The 23370-nt window shown below is 46.7% G+C and overlaps 1 protein-coding gene across 3 annotated transcripts in view; it reads left to right on the forward strand.

Annotated features, from left to right (window-relative positions):
- Window positions 1–16384: 16384 nt before the first annotated feature.
- The window catches only part of LOC105488312 (multiple EGF like domains 11), a 388835-nt gene continuing 381849 nt past the window's right edge, over window positions 16385–23370 (forward strand). For 2 of the 3 annotated variants that reach the window (XM_071101176.1, XM_071101178.1), the window contains exon 1: window positions 16386–16540. The gene's annotated coding sequence lies outside the window, so the exon portion shown is untranslated. Of the gene's footprint in view, window positions 16541–23370 lie in introns of all 3 variants that reach the window. The other variant, XM_071101179.1, reaches the window with a different exon arrangement.

The raw sequence follows: 23370 nt of genomic DNA on the forward strand, positions 1-23370 counted from the left end.
GTAGCCCAGGAAAATGGAGACGTAGTGTTGGGGGTGGAGGTGGAGGTGGGGCTGTGGAGTGTCCCTGAGTGGCTAAAGGCTGGTTCCTCTGCTGGGACACAAATCTGTGGGGGAGACTAGATGTTTATTTTCAAAGCAGATGCTGCATCTTCCTTTACACTTTGTGCTGTGCTAAGTAAAATGCTGGTACTGGATAAATGTTAATAATAGCAGCCATAACGATGATAATAGAAATGCAGTAGCTTCACCCCCTGTATGCCAAGAGAGCTTGAGAGACTTAAGCATTTCTTATGATTGACATTAACGTGCCCAGGGGCAGGGTCCTTGTCCAGCAGACTCTGCCCCTCGGTATTTTTCCTATTCTCCCTGTTGCTTAGAAAGGCTGTGGGAAGTAGGCAAGAGGTCCTAGAGGCCAGGGCTTCCTGCATATTCATCTTCACAACAGTCACTCTGAGAACCCCATGTGTCTTGTCTGTCAATCAGACCCCTCTGTCCAACGAGATCCTTTAAAGAAACAATAATGATACCTTCATTTTAATTATTCTTTCTCTCTCTCTCTTTTTTTGGTCTCACTTCAGGATTGCACCTTTTAAATAAACTATACCAGAGTTTCTTCCTTCTCCTCTTGCTCATAGTTAATGCCAGTGCGAGGTATACTTGGTCTTATTTTCTTATTTTATTACACTGACTTTGGCTTAAAACAAGACCCATTTAAGTACTGAAAAGATGTTTTCTGATTCAGTGAGGGTTTTTCCCTCCTATACTTTGGAAGATAACATGGCTCAGGTCTGGGCACCAAACCTAACTAAGCTTGCCTTGCTCTGGATGAAGGATAATGAGCCTCAGTGAGGACTCCAGCTGCTGCAGGAGAGAGCCCTATATCCTCTAGAGGACTGGTGTTTTGCCATAAGTAGCAGCCATCGTGGTGGGAAGTCAAAGTTGGGATGGTGGCTCCAGGAAATGTCCCAAGGGAATGCAGTAGTGGCTGTCTCCAAAGGTGAGTGGTCTACTGGTTGCTCTTTCTTGACCACCATAGCACCTGGCCTGACAGTCATTATATGCCATTTCCCTTCCTCCTCCTCTTCCTTTTAGATTCTGGTCCAACACTGCATTCTTGGGGTACTGCCACTTTCTTCTTCCTACAGTCCATGTGATTCAATGGTAAAAAAAAATATGAGAATTGGAGGCCAAGACCTTGGTTTGAGTCCCAGCTTGGCCGATTGCTGGTGATGCAGTCTTGGGCAGTGACTTATCCTTTGAACTCTGGGGTCCTCTTCTATAAAAGAGTGACATGGTGTCTACTTGGCAGGGTGGTTGGGAAGGGTGCATATGGTAATGGATGCTAAGTGCAAAATGCCTCCTGGCATGAGGCAGGTTCTCCATTAATGTTTTTTGACCCTTTCTTTTGTAGGATATGTGTGAGTGAGTACCTGGAAGGGTGGGCAGATTTTTTTTTTTTCTCTTTTCTTTTCTTTTTTTTTAAAATTATACTTTAAGTTCTAGGGTACACGTGCACAACGTGCAGGTTTGTTACATATGTATACATGTGCCATGTTGGTGTGCTGCACCCGTTAACTCGTCGTTTACATTAGGTATATCTCCTAATGCTATCCCTCCCCCTCCTCCCACCCCACGATAGGTCAGTGTGTGATGTTCCCTGCCCTGTGTCCAAGTGTTCTCATTGTTCAGTTCCCACCTGCGAGTGAGAACATGCGATGTTTGGTTTTCTGTCCTTTCGATAGTTTGCTCAGAGTGATGGTTTCTAGCTTCATCCATGTCCCTACAAAGGACATGAACTCATTCTTTTTTATGGCTGCATAGTATTCCATGTGCCACATTTTCTTAATCCAGTCTATCATTGATGGACATGTGGGTTGGTTCCAAGTCTTTGCTATTGTAAATAATGCTGCAATAAACATACGTGTGCATGTATCTTTATAGCAGCATGATTTATAATCCTTTGGGTATATGCCCAGTAATGGGATGACTGGGTCAAATGGTATTTCTAGTTCTAGATCCTTGAGGAATCGCCACACTGTCTTCCACAATGGTTGAACTAGTTTACAGTCAGGGTGGGCAGATATTTGAAGGCTGAATGATAAAGATAGTAATTCCTGACACACACACACATACACACACATACACACGTCTGTCCTGTCCTCACTGTCCCCACCCATCCTTCCCTCATGATCTTTTTCCGTTACCTTCAACTCCATAAGGTTTACCTTGATTATTTGGAGCCTACATTGATCCTTTCCAATTATTTTGTACTCACTGCCTCCACCACATATCTGAACATTTCATTATGAGTCGTCATGGTTTGTAAATGAAGATCTTTTCTCTCTAATAAGGTAAGCTCCTTGGGAAGGGACTGAACATGATTCTTTTCCTTGTGTCCTTTGCAGCATCCAGCACAGTGCCAGGCATGCAGTAAATGTTTCATAATTGATTGTTAAGTGCAGTGCCATTATCAGGCCTGCCTGACGGCAGAGAATGTATTTTATTTGTTTTTGTGTGTGTGTCTCCATAGGAGTTCACCCAGTGCTAAGCAGGTAGGCACTCATAGGTACTCAACAAACATTTGTCAGATTAAAATTACCTTTTGCTGTTAGCCATTGACACGAAAAGTGTATGAGAGACCTTGGTAGTAAAAGCTGAGTCTACAGAAGGTTCTGAAATGTCTGGGATTTGGGGAAGGCATATCTTCCTTTCTAGCAGTTTGTAAATCGTGTCATGGTAGGGCAGAAGGAGTGCTGCAGAAGGAGCATTGCAGAGGGAGCTTGGCGACTTTTCTTTTGGTCTGAACCGAACGCCTTATCTGTTACTGCCTCCTAGACAAGGTCTGGAACCAGGTGGCCCTGTGGCTTTTGGTAGAAATCACGTCTCCTCTTGACTCAGGAGCCCTTTGGAAATTTTTCACCTGTCAGTGACTCTATTGACAGCTCCTGTGTTTTTTTTTTTTTTCTGATAGGTTTGATCTTGGCCCATAATCCTTGAATAGACAAAACTTCCAAGGAAATAAACAAAACTTCTTGCCCCAAGAAGATGAAATTAGGCTTCAGGGGAGGTGGTTAATTTTTTTTTTGAGATGAAGTATGGCTCTTGTCTCCCAGGCTGGAGTGCAATGGCATGATTTTGGCTCACTACAACCTCTGCCTCGCAGGTTCAAACAATTCTCATGCCCCAGCCTCCCGAGTAGCTGGGACTACAGGCGCCTGCCACCACGCCCGGCTTATTTTTTTGTATTTTTAGTAGAGACAGGGTTTCACCATGTTGGCCAGGCTGGTCTCCAACTCCTGACCTCAGGTGATGCGCCCGCCTCGGCCTCCCAAAGTGCTGGGATTACAGGCATGAGCCACCACCCCCGGTCTAATTTTCAATTATCCACAGGTTGGAGGCAGCAGGGGGCTGCTTATCATGGAATCACCCTGAGAAGGGTGACCAGGAAACTCAGCTAGATCCCCCTCTCAGGGAAGCTTCTGCCCACTCCCCCCGCCTGTCCTGAGGTTCTTTGTCTTTCTGCATGTGTGCCCAGCTCTGGCTTCATGCCCTTCCGGGCCTCCACCTGAGGGAACCCCCGTGGCTGGTGGTCAACAGTTCTGTAGGTCTGACCTTGATAACTCAGTTCTGTAGGTCTGTGTGCCTGTGTGCCATTAACACAGTGAGTGCTATAGGAGCCATGAGATGTAGCCTTGTAGGCTGGATTTAAGAAAAACAAAAGGCCAATCACCGTGGCTCACACTTGTAATCCTCACTCTTTGGGAGGCTGAGGTGGGAGGATTGCTTGAGACCAGGAGTTCAAGACCAGCCTGGGCAACAAAAAATAAAAAAATTAGGCTGGTATGGTGACACACACCTATAGTCCCAGCTTCTTGCAAGTCTGAGTGAGGCCAGAGGATTGCTTGAGCCCAGGAGTTTGAGCCTATGGTGAACCAAGATTTCCCCACTGCACTCCAGCCTGGGTGACAGAGCAAGATTCTGTCTCAAAAAACAAAACAAAACAAAACAAAAAACAAAAACAAAAAACCAGCAAAGGCATAACCCAAAGCTCTGATCCTGAGCTAGCTTCATGCAGTTCGGGGGGCAACATACATGGGTCCAGGGGTCAGGGGAAGTCCTACTCTGCTGTTGTTCCACACAGCCTGATTTTTTTTTTTTTTTTTTTAAATTTGAGACAGGGTCTTGCGCTGTCACCCAGGGTGGAGTGCAGTGGTGTGATCATGGCACACTGCAGTCTCCACCTTCCAGGCTCAGGTGATCCTCCCACCTCAGCCTCCCAAGTAGGTGGGGCCACAGGCACTGCAGCATGACACTGGGTTAATTTTTGTATTTTTAGTAGAGATGGGGTTTCACTGTGTTGCCCAGGCTTGTCCTCAAGCGATTCTCCTGCATAGGCCTCCCAAAGAGTTAGGATTACAGGAGTGAGCCAGCGCGCCAGGCCACAGTGTCTAATTTCTTTCAGCCTCTGGTTGCACTGCCCTCAGAGTGAAGGGCAAGGATCCCTCCCCGTCAAGCTCATGAGAATTCCAGGGCAGCGATGCAGCTGTCTGGGAGGGTGCTTTCTGCGTGTACAGTCTGTGCGCTTTCATTAATTCACAAAGCGCTGTCCGTGAGGGAGCCAGGCAAGCGGCATTATTATTTCCATCAATCACCCAATACTGAAGAAACTGAGGCAGCTGAGGACGAGGAAGGCTGCCGAGCTGGCTCATCCAATGGGAGGAGGAGGCGGAGGCTGGGAAGGCCCAGGCATCCCAGACCTGGCTCCATCTGCCAGGGGATTGGAGGTGAAGAGTGGAAGCAGACAGTGTGTGGCTTGGCCTGCAGCAGCCGCATTTCGAGTCAGGCACCCCACCGCCGCCGTTTTCTTTCTGGGTTCCCACATCGATTCCATTTTGATTCAATTTGGATGTTCTGGAGTAGTGGAAGGGAACGAGGTTTAAAAGAGGTCAACTCCATTACTCAGCGTTATTAATGATGTTGTCGGCCGTTAAAATCCCCAAAAACTAGGAAACCAATAAATTTTACATATTGAAAAATCACAGGTGGATCAGGCAAATGGATAAATTCTTAAAAGTATTTAATAGCTGTTAAGAGGACAGAATGATAAATTCAATATTGAAAACCAATATCAGATTCACAATTACAGGCCATTTATCATAACCAACTGCACGGACAGCATCTTATTGCGGGGAGCACAGTGTGATTCATACGCAGAGACCCGGAACAAGTCCATATGAAACGAGAAATAAATCTGCTTTACATATTGGAAGCTTATTTCCACTTCCTATCTTTATTGCCAACAATAATGTTAGCTTTCAAGAACAAATTGTTACGCATTAAACCTGTGCATAATGAGCCCAATTGAGTCAAAAACTTCCCTGAAAAGAGCTTTAAATTATTCCAAATTGGGTTATTAGCCTAACTCTAATTCCTCTGAGAAAGTCCCACAGTCTGACAGTGAGTTTCAGCACTTAACCAGGCAGTTGGTTTCCCAGGTTTGGCCCCAAAGTACTGGATTTGTTCTTTCTTTTCCATCCCTCCACCTCCCCTGAATAATTAACAGTCATGCTAAGAACAAACATAATATTTAACAAATGTGTTAATTTAACAAATTGCAAGAAAATTGCAATGTATTTTTTTGATTTGAAAATGAAGTTTTGCAACTTTGCAGTATAAAGATAATAAAGTAAGATGAATTATTTTGCTTTCTTTGAATATATGAGCAACTATGAGTAAGTGAAATGGTTTGAGTTTGGACCCTTGGGTGTCACTGACAGGGTGCCAGCTTGGTCGATATTGTGATCTCCAGACATCCTGGGATCAAGGGCCAGGGAGGTGATATTGCTGTTATGTTTCTCATCCTGCTGACAATCCAGGCTGACCCAGCTGACATGACTGTAATCAAGACACAGAGTGGATTTTTTTTTAACTGTATCTTTTCCTGATTTCAAGAATGAGGTGTTCAAGCATAGAAAATTTGGAATGCATAGGGGAAAAAAATCACCTCTAACTTTTCCCAGAGGCCACGGCTAATTACATTGTGAAATGTTTCTTTTTCATTTTTTTTTACTGTGCGTTTTTTCTTTACAGATTGAGTTTGTATAATTCTATCCTATGCAGTCAAAATTTTAATGATTAAATAATACCCCATTTTATAAGGGACCCTTTCCTAATGTTGGGTACTTAGGTTGCTTTCAACTTTTCTCTGTTATAAATAGCATTGCAATAATCATCTTTATACATGCATCTTTGGGTGAATTTCCGATTATTTCTGTAAGATTTGTTCTCAGAATTGTCATTACTGGGTTTAAGAGTGTAAACATTTTAAGGCTTTTGATATGTCCTGAGGCTAAAAATAATTTTATGTAAACCTCTAATTCGTGAATCTGTTTATTGTTTGTACAAGCTGTAGCCATAGCCTAAAAGTTAAGATCATGGACTTTGGAGTCAGACACATTTGCATTCAAATTCCAGGTCCACTACAGACTAGCTGAGAGATTTAACTACTCTTAGCCTCCACTGTCTCATCTGTAATATGGGCATCATGATACTTACGTCTCAGGGTTGTTATGAAGATAAAATGCAATAATTCCTTTTTTTTTTTTTTTTTTTTTGAGACAGAGTCTTGCTCTGTCGCCCAGGCTGGAGCGCAGTGGCCGGATCTCGGCTCACTGCAAGCTCCGCCTCCCGGGTTTACGCCATTCTCCTGCCTCAGCCTCCCGAGTAGCTGGGACTACAGGCGCCCGCCACCTCGCCCGGCTAGTTTTTTGTATTTTTTAGTAGAGACGGGGTTTCACTGTGTTAGCCAGGATGGACTCGATCTCCTGACCTCGTGATCCGCCCGTCTGGGCCTCCCAAAGTGCTGGGATTACAGGCTTGAGCCACCGCGCCCGGCGCAATAATTCCTATCTTAGCAAGGCACCTGCCTGGTACGGAGTAGACATTTCATAAAAGACAAATAGTGTATTAGTCTGGTTTCACACTGCTGATAAGGACATACCCAAGACTGGGCAATTTACAAAAGAAAGGGGTCTAATTACAGACTTACAGATCCACATGGCTGGGGAGGCCTCACAATCATGGCAGAAGCCAAGGAGTAGCAAGTCATGTCTTACATGGATGGCAGCAGGCAAAGAGAGAGAGTTTGTGCAGGGAAACTCTGCTTTATAAAGCCATTAGATCTCATGAGACTTATTCACTATCGGGAGAACAGCATCGGAAAGACCTGCCCCCATAATTCAATTGCCTTCCACTGGGTCCCTCCCATAACATGTGAGAATTCAAGATGAGATTTGGGCAGGGACACAGCCAAACCATATCAAACAGTATTGGTGTTTATTCATTTTTGTGTGTGTGACAGAGTATTATAATGCATGTCTTTTTATATAATAGATGCATAAAGGCATCATATAATTTAAAAACTTTTTTTTTTTTTTTTTTTTTTGAGACAGAGTCTCATTCTGTTGCCAGGCTGGAGTACAGTGGTGTGATCTTGGCTCACTGTAACCTCTGCCTCCCAGGTTCAAGCGATTCTCCTACCTCAGCCTCCCAAGTAGCTGGAACTACAGTTGCCCGCCAGCATGCCTGGCTAATTTTTTGTGTTTTTAATAGAGACTGGGTTTCACCATGTTGGCCAGGATGGTCTTGATTCTTGACCTCATGATTCACCTGCCTTGGCCTCCCAAAGTGCTGGGATTACAGGCGTAAGCCACTGTGCCTGGCCAATTTAAAAACTTTTAAGCTTTAGTAGTATTCTCCATTATCTCCAGAATAAAATTCTAGCTTGTTATCATTCAATATCTTTCTCCATCAGAGCCCAGCTCACCTTTCTAACCTTTTCCTCTCTCTTTTCTGGCAGTTACATTTTGCTCTAGCTGCCCATGGCATGTCTCCCTCGAGTGTGCCATGTGCCTCCTATCACTGTGCCATGTCAGTCTCCTCTCTCTAGTCCTTTCTTTTCACTGTGCCAAATTCTACTCATCTATTTAGGCTTGGCTCAGGTGTCACCACTTTTATCAAACCTTCCCTGATACCTTTGCAGACAAAATGAACGTGTTGGTCTTCTATGCTCTCATAGCTTCTTGTGTATACCTGGGTTGCAACATCTCTCAATCTCACATGTTACAGTAGGTCAGCTGTGTTTCAGGCTCCCCCACCAAACTTGGAGCTCTTTAAAGGTTAAGATCACATCTTATTAATCTTTGTTTTCTTTAGTGCCTACTACAATGCATGATACAATAAAAGGGCTCAGTAAAAGTTTATTAAATGTAACATAGGTCGTGGGTATGATCAAAAAATCAATACATGGCTTTCAAAGGCACATTGAATTTCAACTGAATTGAAAGCTGATTGGAATTTAATTTTTTATTTATCATGAGATCTTAAATACAAAGGCATTTTGTGCAATTGTGTTTTCTAAGCCTTGAAATAATGCAATTTGTAAAGTGTTTCTAGGCAAATTGCTAAGATTTTAAAATGTGCAAGGAATTTCAGAGGATCCTATATAAACATATATCAAAATATCTCATGGGAGACTACAGTATATGTCCATCATGTAGGTGTGGACACTGAAGCACAGGAAAGAGAGCATTGAGTTATTGGAACCCTGAATTTCCTGTATAGGTTTAAATAATATTATAGCCAAAGCTGAAGTTTAAAACAGTCTTCATATTGATTCCACACACCAATTAATTAGTCTGGCAAAATACCTGGGTTGTATGTAATTGACTAGAACACACTTTATCATTATTTTTGTGTATTTGGCTTAGCATTGGCTAAGAATAGTGCTTGGCACATCACAGGCACTCAATCAATATTTGCCAAATGACCACATGAATCAGCAATCACATTTGGTGTGACCCAATCTGCATCCACTTGGGCTTGTTCAGTACAACTTGACAAATCTTTATAGAGTGCTCTCTGTGTTCCAGACACCTTGCCAAGGAGCTGAGGGTGTGACGATGAATAGCATATGGTTCCTGTCTTCACGATGCTCAAAGTCTGGAATGGGGAGGAGACACATAACAGATACATGCAGTACATTTTGGTTAGTGCAAAGAGAGGCCTGTGCACATGGTGCCAGGAAACCCAGAGGAAGGGTGTTTGGTCCAACCCAGGGCCTTCAGGGAGGATTATCTAGGAGAGAATATGCCTGACTTAGTCTTGCTGGATAAGTGAGAGTTAGTGTGAAGAAAGAGGTCGTTCTAAGCACAGAAGACATCACTAGCAAAGACAAAAATATGACATATCATTCATGGACTTATCCAATAGTCACTGATGGCCTGTTATATCCAGGTGTTGTTCTAGATGCTGGATGTATAATGGCAAACAAAGCAAAGTCCTTTTCTCGTGGAGCTTGTGTTCTAGTGGCACAGAGCCCACAAGCCTCTTTCAGCATTGCTGGCAGACAAATGTAGAGAAGGGAATGGTGGCAGAGGAAGCTGAAGAAGAGGAGGACATTTTGCTTAATGTGTGAGAATTGTGTTGATACCCTACCTACTTCGACAAAGGATCTGAGGCGCTTATAAAAAACTAAGAATTTACCAAGTCAACCTACCACTCAGCCAGAGTTCCAGACCCCCTCTTGAGAAGGAGATTCTTCTATTTCCCCCAAAGTCTGTTGGTTTCTGCAAGGAACCTGCCAAAAGTGCTGGAGAGAAGAGGTTGTTCCTGGATGCTGCCTGCTCCTAGAAATCCACCTGGGTTGATTTAGTGATTTGGGTTGTGAGTCAAGGCAGTGAGCAGGGAGCCTAGCACATAGTAAGAACTTCATAAATGTTTGTTGAATGAAAACATATGTCATTGGGAAACCATGAGGGGGAAGACTTTGTCTGTAAAACAGAGGAGTAGCTAATCCCTTTGAGCTTTGACTTGAGTCTAAGAATAAATGGCATTATGAGCTTCCTGGAAAATAAGATGGCTCCTACCCCAACACCCTGCTCAACCCAAGTCAAAGGATAAAGAGCCACAAATACAATAAAACCAATATGTTTTTATTTCCAAGTCCATCCATCCACCCATCATCCATCCATTCATCCATCCATCCATCCACCCACCATTAGACCAGGCACTATGCAAGACACTGGAGATATTGAAATGACTATGGTACTCACCATACAATGTGAGCAGGTAGACCTGTAAAGATATAATCAAACTACAGTGAAGAAAGTGCCAATCAGGGTAGGCAAACAGGTAAGGTAAAGGCACCAAGGAGGGCCTTAGTGATGAGCAGAGTTTTAAAGGATAAGACAAGTTTGGCAAGCTTAAAAGAGGATGGGAAAGTCATAAAGGCTCTGAGAACAGCAGAAATAAGATCATGAAGCACAGCTGGGCACTGTGGCTCATGCCTGTAATCCCAGCATTTTGGGAGGCCTGGGCGAGTGGATCACCCAAGGTCAGGAGTTCAAGACCAGATTTACTAACATGGAGAAACTTCGTCTCTACTAAAAATACAAAATTAACCGGGCGTGGTGGTGCATGCCTGTAATTCCAGCTACTTGGGAGGCTGAGGCAAGAGAATTGCTTGAACTTAGGAGGCAGATTGTGGTGAGCCGAGATCGTACCATTGCACTCCAGCCTGGGCAACAGAGCAAACTCTGTCTCAAAAAAAAAAAAAAAAAAGAAAAAAAATCAGGAAACCCAGAACACTATGGAGGATTCAGAGTGGGCAAATAAACTGGTGTGGTATCAGGTCAAATTTAATTTAAAAGTTGGTAGAGTATTGAAGGTGAGGAGAAGAAAGAAAAGTGTTTAGAGATGCAAAATTTTCTAATTATCTGTTGCAAATAAAATGAAAACAGTGGCTGAGAATGGTGGCTTAGACCTTTAATCCTAGCACTTTGGGAGGCTGAGGTGGGAGAATTGCTTGAGGCCAGGAGTTTGAGACCAGCAGCCTGGGCAACATAGTGAGACCCTGTCTCTACCAAAAAAAAAATTAGCTGGGTATGGTAGCCACTCCTGTGGTTTCAGCTACCCAGGAGGCTGAGGCAGGGACATCACTTGAGCCCAGGAGTTTGAGGCTGTATTGGGCCATGATCACACCGCTGCATTCCAGCCTTGGTAACAGAGTGAGACCCTGTGTGTATATGTGTGTGTGTGTATATATACATATATACATATATACGTATATACATATATACATACATATATTTATAATATATACATACACACACATATATATACACTCATACACATATACCCTATGTGTATAAATAAATATATATATAACAATATCCAAGAAGCATGATTACATTGATTTCAGTCAGAAGGCTACTCTCCACCTAATGGTGGTGTTATAATTATTCTTCTTTTGGTAGCATTTATTTACATTTGCTTTGGACCCCAAATCAAAGCAAATCAGAATATAACAAAGGTGTGTCAGTGATGAGAGTTATTTGATAGAGAATGCATTTGCTTGCACTTATGAGTAACAAGTTTGTATACTGCCAGGCAATAGCCTGCTAGGGCACAAGGGCTATTTCCAGTGATTTAACTTTGACCCCTAACAAACCACATTTTATAATTACTTATTAGCCAGAGAACATCATTAATATATAACTGTACCTTATGTAAAATCCACACTTATGGATAGTTAAATTTATTCATTGAGTTCCTGAATCTCAAATCTTCCAAGGACTTTCACGAATCCCCATGATGCCTCTGAAAATTGCATTTTGCATCAGATTCTCTTATTTCTGTAAAAAAAAGTTTCAGAAATTCATGTTGCTTGTCTTCAGTCCACAAAGTAGAGTTTCTTCTTTTGGACAGATTGGTCTTGGACAAAGCACAACACAGAAATTGCTTCCAGATCATCTTGTGCCTGTGAGAGGATTGAGGGCTTAAGACAGCATGCATTTCACAGTGTCGTATTTGGCCCCTTTTCCTAGTAAATATGGAGGAAGGAGACCAAGAGACCCCAATCCAGGTTTTACTGGATGCAAGGAAATTCAGTATCTAATGCCACATTTTCTGGGATGGCCTAATAATGCTATAATAGTGGAGCATCATAATAAATAGTGTCATAATGTCATGATGATAACCTATAATTTAAATAAATCCATGAAAATGTAGAATGGAGAGATCTCCAGTACCAGCTACTGAGAATGAGTCACAGACTCAATTCTCAATTCAAAGCAATTGGCACTTCTGACGTTTATACACAAATAGATCTCCACCAATCTCATTAAATATTCAATCCATATTCAAAGTTATTAAATATTGAACACGATTTAATAAATACAACCAAGTTAATCAAGACTTCGATTGGTGGTTGTGGGTTCATAAAAAGCTTGTGAAAAGAGTCATGCCACTGGGTCTTATTCTGATCCTCTGCCTCCCGCCCCTGTTTTTAAGAGTGCAGGAATTGTGTTATATTTGTATGTGCAAGGGGATGTTTCGGTTGTGTTGCTGTGTGTGTAGGTGTGTTGGGTTGTCATCTCCCAGTAACTTGTGCATCGGGCAGGATTGTTGTGTGTGGGTATATTTGCAGATGTGTCTGGTGTATATTGCACCAGTGTATGTTCTATCAGCAGATGTAACGCAGTTATGCAATGGTTTCTTCTCTGCACCTCATTGATGGCTAGGACCACAGGGATTCCAAAATTCTCGATAACGCTTTGGGGGCATTTTTCGAAGGTTACTTTCAGATTTGTGTATGTGCATTTGGCTCCTGAGAGTGAATGCCTCCCTAGGTTGCCTTACCTAAGTCCCAGTCCCATAGTGCAAGACACTACAGCATCGAGAAAAGAGCTTAGAACAACCTTGAGTTCAAATTCAGGTTCAGTCATTTACTGGCTATGTGGCCTAGGGCAAGTTACCTTCTTTGGCCCTCAGTCTTTCCTCTGTAAAAGGGAAATAATAGTGCCTACTATACAGAATTGTCATGAAGTTTAAATGATACCATGTGTGCATCTTATTAATAAATTGTAGATATTTTACTTATTCTTTTAACAAGGTAAGGCCCTATGCTAGGCTTTGTATCAGATATGAAGGTAAATAAGACATGGCATTGACCCCAAATATGTTAGAGTCTGGTGGGGAGGGAGACATTCCCCTCTCAAGCACCCTGACGTACTGTGTACCACTTGAAGTTTTCAAAGACCCCACAAGTTCCGAAATCGTTCAGTCATTCAACAAATTCCAGCCATCCCTGGGTTCATTTTGTGGGTATTCCTGCTTGGGGCTTTGAGTCAGAGTGCTGCAGGAAGATAGAGAGGGAAAGGTGATCTCTCATCAAGGAATGGAGGGAGAGAGAAGGAAAACAAAGAGAATTCCCTGCCTGCACACTTGATGGAAGGAAAGACCATTGTGGTCTGAGCCTTGGACACTCTGTCCAGTGTCCTAGCCTTCAGATAATTTATTTCTAAGAGGAGGAGATCCTCTCACCTTAGTCACCGGAGTTTTGGCTTCCTTACTTCTCACCCTTGTCCAAGCCAAAGTGTGCAGAGGGAGCAATTGCACTTGCTTGTGGTCATATAGCCAACACATGACAGAGCCAAGGATTTGAACTCAGGCTTCCTCTTCCAGATCCCCTACTCTGCTTCTGCTCCTTTTTTTTTTTTTTTTCTGACAACATCAACCAGGTATGTAAACTTTTTGATAGCAGGGTTTATAGCATAGAATAGTGGATTTTTATCTCAAATATGGCCTTCAATGAGTAGCCTGGGCTTAGATGGCATAGCTTCCAAAATGAACTTGTTGCAGCCAGTTGAAGGTGGATATGGCAGTGGGCTGTGCAGAGTGGCGCCTCCTGTAAGTAGGCACTCAGAGACTGACAAATGAATGATGGATCATGGGCTCTAACGTGACCCCCAGCCAACCTCAGAGATGTTTGCTAAAAGTGTTTCTGGCTCTGTTGGGACATGTGTCCTTGGAGCCTTGCCATCTGGGTAGGGAAGGTGCAGCTTTATAGATCGGTGTGGCTTTTTAGAGTGTGGCAGAAAACCAGACAATCCCTAGCCCAGCGTGGAGGGGCCAGCAATCCTCAGACACACAATTCAAGCCTGGCAGGTGTGAGTGTGTGAGAGAAGAGGGTGGGAGTTGCTTCCTATTTATTGCTCATTGAGATGGGATGAGATGGGAAGACCTGTCTACCTTCCCAAACCTATCAGAACTAAAGTCTGAGACTTATAAGTGGATGGCTACCAGGTAGAGGGAGGGTTGTGGGGCATGGTGGGGATCGCAACTCATAATGAAAATGGGAATGTGAAGATGAAGGAAAGATATGCAAAACCCTACCTTGTGCAGTATTAATTGCTCACAGTAGTCAAGTGCTACTCTGTGTCAGTAACTGTGCTTCGGTGCATTATGTGGTTTAATCCTCACACAGCTCACAGCACTATCATCATTCCCATTTTACTGATAGGGAAACAGGTTAAGTGACTGCCCAGTGTCACAGTTAGTAAGCAGTGTAGCAGGCATACAAATTTGGCATCTATGATACCCACAAACTGTAGCACCTCAGAGCTGGAGAAAATCTTAGAGAACATCGAATTCAGCCTCTTCATAGTCAGGTGGGGAAATAATGCCAGCATGGGGACAGCCATGGACCAAGGCCAGACAGCTGGTGAACAGCAGCCCTCAGATTTGCCTGCAGTCGGGACTAGAGTGAGGCAGGGAGGCTCTGAGGGGAGAATTTAAGGAGGCGCTCACCCTCAGTTGCAGACTCTGAGGGTGAGCACTTCATGTGCCCCACTCGAGTCTCAGCCTTGAGAAGATGCTTCTTCTGGTTTTGTGGTGTGAACCACAGAGGCCCAGGCCGGGCTTTATTGACTTGATTTGATATCCCAAAGAGAGGAATGAATAAAATATTTGTGCAGAGCTTTGCCGGCACCCCAAAGTAGATTTTTACCCAGGGGCTGAGCGGAGGTTCTGCTTCTGGTTGTACTTCTGGTTCTGCTTCTGGTTGTGTACCACAGCAGAACAAACTCTGGCCCCAGAAATTAGGGGTGGAACTAGGAGAATCCTGGTGGTGTCGGGCCGCAGGTGGACTCCATAGGAAAGGAGACCCCACGTCTCTCCTCCGGACTCCACTGGGCTGAAATGAGGAAGTGCCAGGAAAAGCTTCTAGCGGAGTTACTTGCCCCATCAGACCCAGAATGGCCCGGGAGGGCTAGGTGCTCAGACTTGCGGACAGACACACAGCTCCCAGTCTCAGGCATTAGGCCTGTTTTATTCGCAAAAATTCATCGCCCTAGGTGTGTATAACCACCTTTCCAACCCTGGGCCTTTCCGCTACGGTTTTAGTTAAAGAACAAAAGAAGGCAAACCCCACTAGCAAAGGACCCTGCCACCACTCCTATCCGGTGTAAGCGGGAGTCAGCCCACATTTCCTGGAGAGAGGTAGGAGGTGGAGGAAAGGGGGTTCCCCGCACCACTCTTAAGAGCCAGGTCTTTACCCCCGTCTGGCTTGGCCTCACTAGGAGTGTCGCGGGGCAGCCAGGCGGCCCCAGGTGCTATAGCAGAAGGGGAAGGCTTCCTCCCCATGGCCCCGGGGACTTGGGCGCAAAAGCAGGCAAAGGGACGGGAACGAGCTGACCGGCCTCAGGCACCCTCGCACTTCCTTCATCAGCGCAGGAGTCCAGTACCACTCCACCAGGAGCGGTGGGCGTCTCGACCTTGCCTGGAGTAGACCTCGGCAAGGCAAGTTCCTTGCCCTCTTCTCTTTGGGTCTCAGTTTCCTCATCTCACCAGGCACGGCTCAGCCCGACTTGGGTCTTAACATTTTGAGTTCTTTGCTTTTCTTGCCTTTTTCCTGGCCCAGACGTTTCTCGAGTACCTGTCTTGAATCCCTGTCTCCGGCCCTGCCCATCCCTCTCGGTCCTCGGCCAGTTAGGAGCACGGCCTGGGGGTGCCCCTGGCTCCCTTTAACCCCACCCCCAGCCCCATCCCCGGGATCTCCCATCCAGAGCACAGAGGAGGAGGCGCGCAGGCCGCTCCGCTCCCCCAGGAGGGAAAGGAGGAGTAGGGAAGAGAAAGGGGAGTAGACTCGCGAGAAGGTTAGCAGGAGGAGAAAACAGAAAATAGAAAAAGAGGGAGCAAGATAAATAAGCAAAAGAACGAAAGTGGGGAGGAGGGAGGTGAGATGCTGGAAAGGGATGAATCGGAGAAAAAGGGGAATCCAAAGGCAAGCTGAAGAGAGAGGCTGAAGACAGGAAAAAGAACGAACGAGCGCACGCGAAACAGCAGGGTCTGAAAGGACCAAAGAGAGAGAAAGAGGAAAAAAATGAGGGGGGTGTGCGGGAGAGCGGAGGGAGGGAGCTGCGAGCCGGGAGGAGGGAGGCTGGGAGGGAAGGAGAGGGAGGGGCCAAGGGACCAAGAGGGTGGGGGCAGGCTCGGCAGCAGCCGCCGCGGCTCCAGCCGCCCGCCTGCTCGCTCGCTCGCTCGCTCGCTCGCTCAGTCGCTCCTGGTGCCCGCTGCCAGCCGCCCGGCTTCCGGCTGCTCGCGGCCCCCGGCTCCTGCCTGGCGCTCTGGCCAGGCTCGGGCACCGGAGGACAAGACCGCGCGACTGGCCGGCCGAGCCCTGGGCCGGCCGCGGGAGCAGGTAGGTGGCTCGGTGGGGACCGCGAGGACGCGGAGCCTCGGACGCCGGGGGCACCAGGGGACGCGGGGGTGGGGGTTCCGGCCTTGGGGAGGGGACTTTGCAGCCCCGCGACTAACTTTCCACCAGCTGCGCGGACCCCCGGCCGCCCTGCCCGAGTCCGGGCTGCCGAAGCCGAGTTTGGAACGGGGAGGAGGTGGATGCTGGCGGTTGCGGGAGAGCCAGGGGGTCCGACAGGACGTGAGGCGTCTCAGTGTGGGCAGGCGCAGCCCTCCGGCTGCAGTCGGGATGCAGTGTCCGCGGCGCCTCCACGTGCGGGGGAAACCCGAGAGCAGCGGCGAGGCGCGGGTGTCCCGGGGAGGGCGCGCGGGTGTCCCGGGGAGGGCGCCCGTCCGCCTCCTTGAGTCTGGGGACTCCGCTCTCAAGCCGCCCCGAGTGTGCCGGCTGCACTCACTACACTGGCGCCTTCCCCGCCGGGGTCGGGACGCAGAGCCTGCGGGGATGCAGCAGGTTTTCGGCGGCGGCCGCCCTTGCGCCTTGCGGCCGCCAAGCCCCAGCAGGTGCCGTGCACGCTTTTGCTTTTGGGAGAAGAGGGGCGGAACGTGTATCCCCCTATTTCTTTCCCATCCCGTCGCCGTTACTCTATTCCGGGAAGTCCAGGACCTGGGCGGCCTTGTTGGTTGGCTCCCAGGACAATCTTCCTGCCCTAGGCTGCGACCCTGGCTCCCAAAGTTAAAGGAGAAGCAAGTCACTCTCTGCGCGCGCCTGGAGCGTGGTCCCGAAGTTCCCAACTTCTCGCTCAGTCGTGGGCGGTAGTGTTGGAGGTGGGGAAATGGGTGGTGGTTGTGGCTCCTTGGAGCTGCCGAGCGCAGCCGTCTTCCTCCTGGACTTGGTTTATTTTCCTAATTTGTTAGAAAAAATACTACTTAAAAATAGGCAGAATCGCTCCTCGCGGGCGTCAAGGTCCGTGAGTGGGACGCAGCCGTCCCTGTCCTGAGCCCGGGAGCGCCGAGCCTCGGCGTGGCAGTCCCCGGAAGCCCCGAGCCCAGGCGGCTTCTCCCGGACCTGGACTCGCGGGCTCCATCCCGCGGCAGCCGCGTCTTGGGATCCGTGCCCCGCAACCCGCGCTGCGAGGCCAGTGTGACTGTCTCCCGGGTGGTCATGTTCTCCGGAAAAATATTTCAAAGTGGCTCCGCTTCAGGATCACCCACTTTCCATCCCTCCAAGAGCCGAGAGAACAGGGTCTGCGGCGGGTTGGAGGAGACCTTTGGGATGGTTTGGGCTCCCGGCCATCTCGGCTCGCTCGGGTTGGGGTCCTCGCGCACCGGCACCAGCGCCCCTCCGGCGCTCTGCTGGGGCAACAAGGGTTAAAGCCCCGGCCTGGCGGGGGAGAGCGGGGGAGAACCCGCGGCGGCCGGCTGGGGCATTCGAAACCTGCAGGGGACTCCGTCCTGCTAGCTCCCGGAGTCGGAGGGGCAGGATTCGCCGACCTCTGCGGCTTCTCGGAGCCAGCGGAGCCCCGGCCCAGCAGCCCTCTTTGTTGGAGTGCTGTCGGGAGATTCTCTTGAGAGGTTTAGGGGGTTTAGTGGTGCCAAAACCTCGAGGCTTTCCGGAGAGGGTCCCTCTGCCGTCACTCCCTGCAGACTGGGCGGGGTGCCCCGAGGGCGCTGAGCAGACGTTGAGCATCCTCTGCTTCTCTGGCGGATTTTCCTGGTGCACACCATGCATCAGCTCTCTCCGGTGCTCACATTTTGTTTAAGCCGCTAGAAATTCGAGGTCTAGGACTGCAATCTCGCCACTTCCTCCCACTAACAGATCAGCAAACTGAGGTCCAGAGAATTGAAAGGACTTGCTTAGAGCTGCTATACGGGAGGAAGAGTAGGTAAACCAAGTCTCCTGACTTCCAGGTCAGGGCCTTTTCTAGTAGTCCACACTAACTTTATTGCTTTCTTCGCACAGGGCAGGTGTTCCTAGTCAGGTCACTGCACATCCTTGACAGGCTTGAGGGCTGAGTGTGTGTGAGGTTAGAGGCAGAGGACCTGTCTCTGGATTTTCGGGTTAGGTGCTGTGCTGGGAGTATCTCCCAGGATAAATCACTCATGTGACAGTTTGTTGTGTACCTGTTCTGTCCCTGCACCGGGCTCTGGGGGTAAATGGAGCCCACACACAGGGCTCAGCTCCGTCAGGTGCAACCCATAGGGAAAGAGAAACCATTGTTTTGTAGTCAAGGAAGTGAGTGCATGTAGACATTCTCAGGTGAAATCACTTCAGGAGGGGTGGTTTTGGGATAGTCCCTGGAGAAGGCAAGATTAGGAGCTGATAGGTAGGTTTCCAGTTGGGGAAGGAGGGTTGTCAGGATACAGGGCTTGAGTCCTAAGAAGGAGGCAGGAAAGCTGATTAAGAGGCTGGTCAAAGCACAGCACTGTCAGGGCCAGTGAGCACTGGGCCTTTGAGTGAGAATCACTAGGGAAGTTAGAAGAGCCAGTTGCTCAGAGCTCAAGCGCAGAACCTGGTCCCAAGGGACTTCTAGGCCTACACTTAAGGTGAGCAATTGGCTGTCAAGTCAGTGCCCCATGAGCCAAGGGTGGTGGGGTCAGAGGGGCTATTTTCTGGCTTTTGCTTCTTTTCTTCTTTCTCATCATTCCCAGGGGTTTCAATCATTCTCATTCTTTTGCCCCTTCTCTCTCTCTGTTTTTTTTTTTGAGACAGAGTCTCACTTTCTCACTCAGGCTGGAGTGCAGTGGCACAATCTTGGCTCACAGCAACCTCTGCCTTCTGGGTTCAAGTGATTCTCCTGCCTTAGCCTCCTAAGTACCTGGGACTACAGGTGTGCACCACCATGCCAGGCTAATTTTTGTATTTTTAGTAGAGATGAGGATTTGCCATGTTGGCCAGGCTGGTCTCAAACTCCTGACCTCAAGCGATCTGCCTGTCTCAGCCTCCCAAAGTGCTGGGATTACAGTGAGCCACCGTGCCCAGCTCTTTTGCTCCTTCCCAACCATAACTTTTAGCTACTTCAGTGTTCCGAACTTATGAAAGGCAGGAACATGCAATCAGCAAATAGTTCTTGAGCTCCTTCTTTGTGCCAGGCACTGGGCTAGGCCCCTGGGATACGGCGATGAATCAGACAGGAAGAGTCCCATACCTTGTGATGTTGACATTCTAGGCTGTATCCTCCATAGGCTTAAAGTCTAGTCATAGAACAGAGGCAAATACACAAATTATGTCTGAAGAAGTCCTGAAATGGGACAATACAATAGAGAATTCTGAACCTCCCCTCTAGTGGTTTAAGGCTCCAAGGTGAAAGGTCTGAAGTTGTTGGCTATGAGATTTGGAGATTCTGTGGGCTTCCATGACCCCAGCTCCTGGTTGCCAGGGGTAACCCAAAGGCAGCTGCAGTGGTGACCTTAGATGCCGCATTGGAGAACTGCTGTACAGAGCTTCTGCCAGGAAGGGAGCTGGTGAGTGTTGGCAACTACGATCTTTCTAGGTATCCATAGAGACTGGTGCCAGGTAACCATGTGCCTCTTAAATTCCAGCATCCACAGCTGTTTGGCATGCTCTGGAGCCCCACTGTACAGATGGGTAAATGGAGCCCTGAATCTGTAGACTGGGACAGCTGTGCAGTAAGAGGGGCCCAGCCCGTATAGAATCCAGGTGTTCCCTGATACAGGATTCAATTTAAAATGCTGCTCTTTTCTTCCTAGAAAAACATTTCTTCCTTGCAGACTAGTGACTCTCAGATTTCAGTGTGGAGGGCTTGTGAAAACACAGGTTACTAGTCCACACTCCCAAGTTTCTGATTCAATGGGTCTGGAGTGGGTCCAGTAATTTGCATTTCTAAACAAGTTCCTAGGTGATGCTGATTCTGTAGTTCTAGAGACCACGCTTTGAGAACCAATGTGGTAGAACAAGGGAAAGTGAATGATTTTTTGAGATTATAAGATAGGGGAGCCTGGAACGAAGGCTGTGATTTAGCTCCAGGAGCTCACAGGACTTGCTATGTATATCCTTCTATGTACATCCCCTCCCCCTCACCCCCAGGAGGCCATAGAATTAAAAGAATATTTTATCTTCATCAGCACACACAGAGAGAATATATTGCAATATAATTAGGGAATAAATAGGTGTTGTGTATTGGATGTAGATTCCATGCCTGGTGGCTCTGTGGGGGTTTATTATAGCAGTGTTATAATTGAAAAGGTGTCATCCACTCCGAAGCCCCTCATGAAACTTTCATGGCCTGGGTGGTCATTGTCCAAAAAAACATGTCTTCTTCATTAAAAGACTGAAAGTCAGAGAGATTGCTTCTCCTGCTAACGGGACTATCTGTGTTTCATTTGACAGTAACTGTGCAATGTGTTCTTAACGAGCAAACAACAACTGAACAGCCAGTGTGAACAGAGAGGGACTGAATGAAGTCCACATCACAGGTTCACAGGTCTGTTTGTTGAGCATCTCAAAATGTTTTGAAACTCTGTCTCTCTGTCTTCCTGTATTTCTGATATGAAGCTGTATCTCAGCAGGAAGAGGAGAGTTTGTGTTTCAACTTAGCTGACCGGGTAAATGTAACAGCATACTTTATCCCCAAAGTGTTAATTAGACCCAAAAGAAAAGAACCATAAAGCAGTTGTTCTCCTAAACGCCGGCATTTTTCATCTGGATTCTATTTATTGATTATTTTATAGTTGAGAGGGAGCAAAAATCCATGTTTTTATAGCCAACAAAGCTGGCTGCAGTAATTATGCAGGCTCAACATGTCTGTTCTGGAGCTGGAAGTTGGAATTCAGTCTGATTCTCAAACATTTGGGTGAGATCTAATTGAAAAAGACATTTCAAAGAACAAATATTTAGGAATGAGGAGTTTCGCTGATGGTCTCTCTGGGCCAAATGTGAGTACCTTGCTTTTAGTTTGATCCTCAGAGGTGGGAGGAGATCATGGAGAAGGACCTGGTCAGTAATGTTGAGACCACAGCCAAAATGTGAGGCTGAACTTAAAGATAATCAGTGAGGCTTAGTAAAGGGAAGAAAGATTCTTTCAGGGAATATATGCCCTGTACCTGGTGAGCAAGGGGAAGATCAATTAATCAAATACAGATTGAATACTTACTGAATGCTCAATCTTGGGACAGGCACCATGAGGGCAGGGGCCAGGACTTTTACTAGTTATATATCTTTCATAATGATAGTGGTTAGCTCAGGTATCCATTGTAACAAAAACCCTTGATTGGAGTGGGCATGAAGGCTGCAAGTGACAGAGAAGCTGAATTCAATGTACTGAAACAGTAAGGAATTTAGTGTCTCCCATAACAAGAAGTCTGGGCTGTATCTGCCCTATAGTTGGTCCTTTCAGTGGTTCAACAGCATCATCAAAGATCCCGATGCTTTTCATCTTTCCTGTTCCTAAGATCACAAGATGGTGGCAACAGTTCCAGGTGTTATATCCTCACCATCATGAGCAGAGGCAGAAAAGGCAGGAGGGAGCCTTACCCAGAAGCCCCTCAGCAGACTTTCACTTTTGTCTTATTGGCCAGAATTCTGAATCATGTGTCATGCCTAAGCCAACCACAGGCAAGAGAAGGGAATCATTGTAATTGACCTGTAACAATTTTTTTTTTTTTTTCTGAGACGGAGTTTTGCTCTTATTGCCCAGGCTGGCACTGTCTCGCCTCAGCCTCCCGAGTAGCTGGATTATAGGCATGCGCCACCATGCCCAGCTAATTTTGTATTTTTAGTAGAGATGGGGTTTCTCCATGTTGGTCAGGCTGGTCTCGAACTCCTGACCTCAGGTGATTTGCCAGCCTCGGCCTCCCAAAGTGCTGGGATTACAGGCATGAGCCACCATGCCTGGTTGAACAATCTTTTTTTTTTTTTTTTTTTTAAAGGGATCTCCCTCTCTTGCCCAGGCTGGAGTGCAGTGCTGCTGTCATAGCTCACTGCAGCCTCAAACTCCTGGAATCAAGTGATCCTCCTGTTTCAGCCTTCTGAATAGGTGGGACCACAGATGTGCACCACAGCACCTGGCTTGGCCTAGAACATTCTTGATTTGTGTATTGGGCCTCAGAGAGGATCAAAATTAGGATTCTTTTGGAAGGGTGAAAGGAGCAACTAACAGTGGCTGCCATAGAGCTCAAGACATGGGCTTGAATTATCTTTCTACTCATTTTAAGCCCTGTTTTTCACCTCTTGTGCCCCAGTTTACTGAACCTAGGATGGGGATCTATTGGGAAGATAAATCTGAATTAGCACCATAATTATACTTGATTAGTACAAGAGAGTGGAAGATTATTTGTAAATTGATCTCTGAATCAAAGAATTTATAATCATCTAATGCAGGGGACATGTGAGGACTAGACCATCAAGATCATCAAATGGAGAACAGAACTGGAGAATAAATAATCATGACTTGCAGACCCACTATTAAAGGAGGAGCATGACATCAATGGGAGCCATAGTAGCTAGGGAAGGCTTCCTGGAGGAGGTGGTTCATGGCTTGTACTGAAACTCCAGCACTTAAGTGTGGATAGGTTATAAAATCTTTCTGCCCAACTTGTTTCCTCTTGCTTTTTCTGTTTTTTCTCAGTGGTGAAATGGGATCATTTGGTCAAGATAAAAATCTTGTCTCTACAATCACAGTGGCTTTGATACTCAGTCCAAATATGGTCAGTACTGACCAGCATGATTCTGGGAGGGAGGTCACAGTGATTCCCTCGCCAGCCCTAGATTCCTGGTTTCCAGTCCTGGATGGCCCATCAGTCTCCATGTCTCAAGCCACGTTTCAACTCCTGATTAGATATTATTATTATTATTAGTTTTGAGATAGAATCTTACTC

The sequence above is a fragment of the Macaca nemestrina genome, chromosome 7 (genome assembly GCF_043159975.1).
Source record: "Macaca nemestrina isolate mMacNem1 chromosome 7, mMacNem.hap1, whole genome shotgun sequence".
NCBI classification, from domain to species: Eukaryota; Metazoa; Chordata; class Mammalia; order Primates; family Cercopithecidae; genus Macaca; species Macaca nemestrina.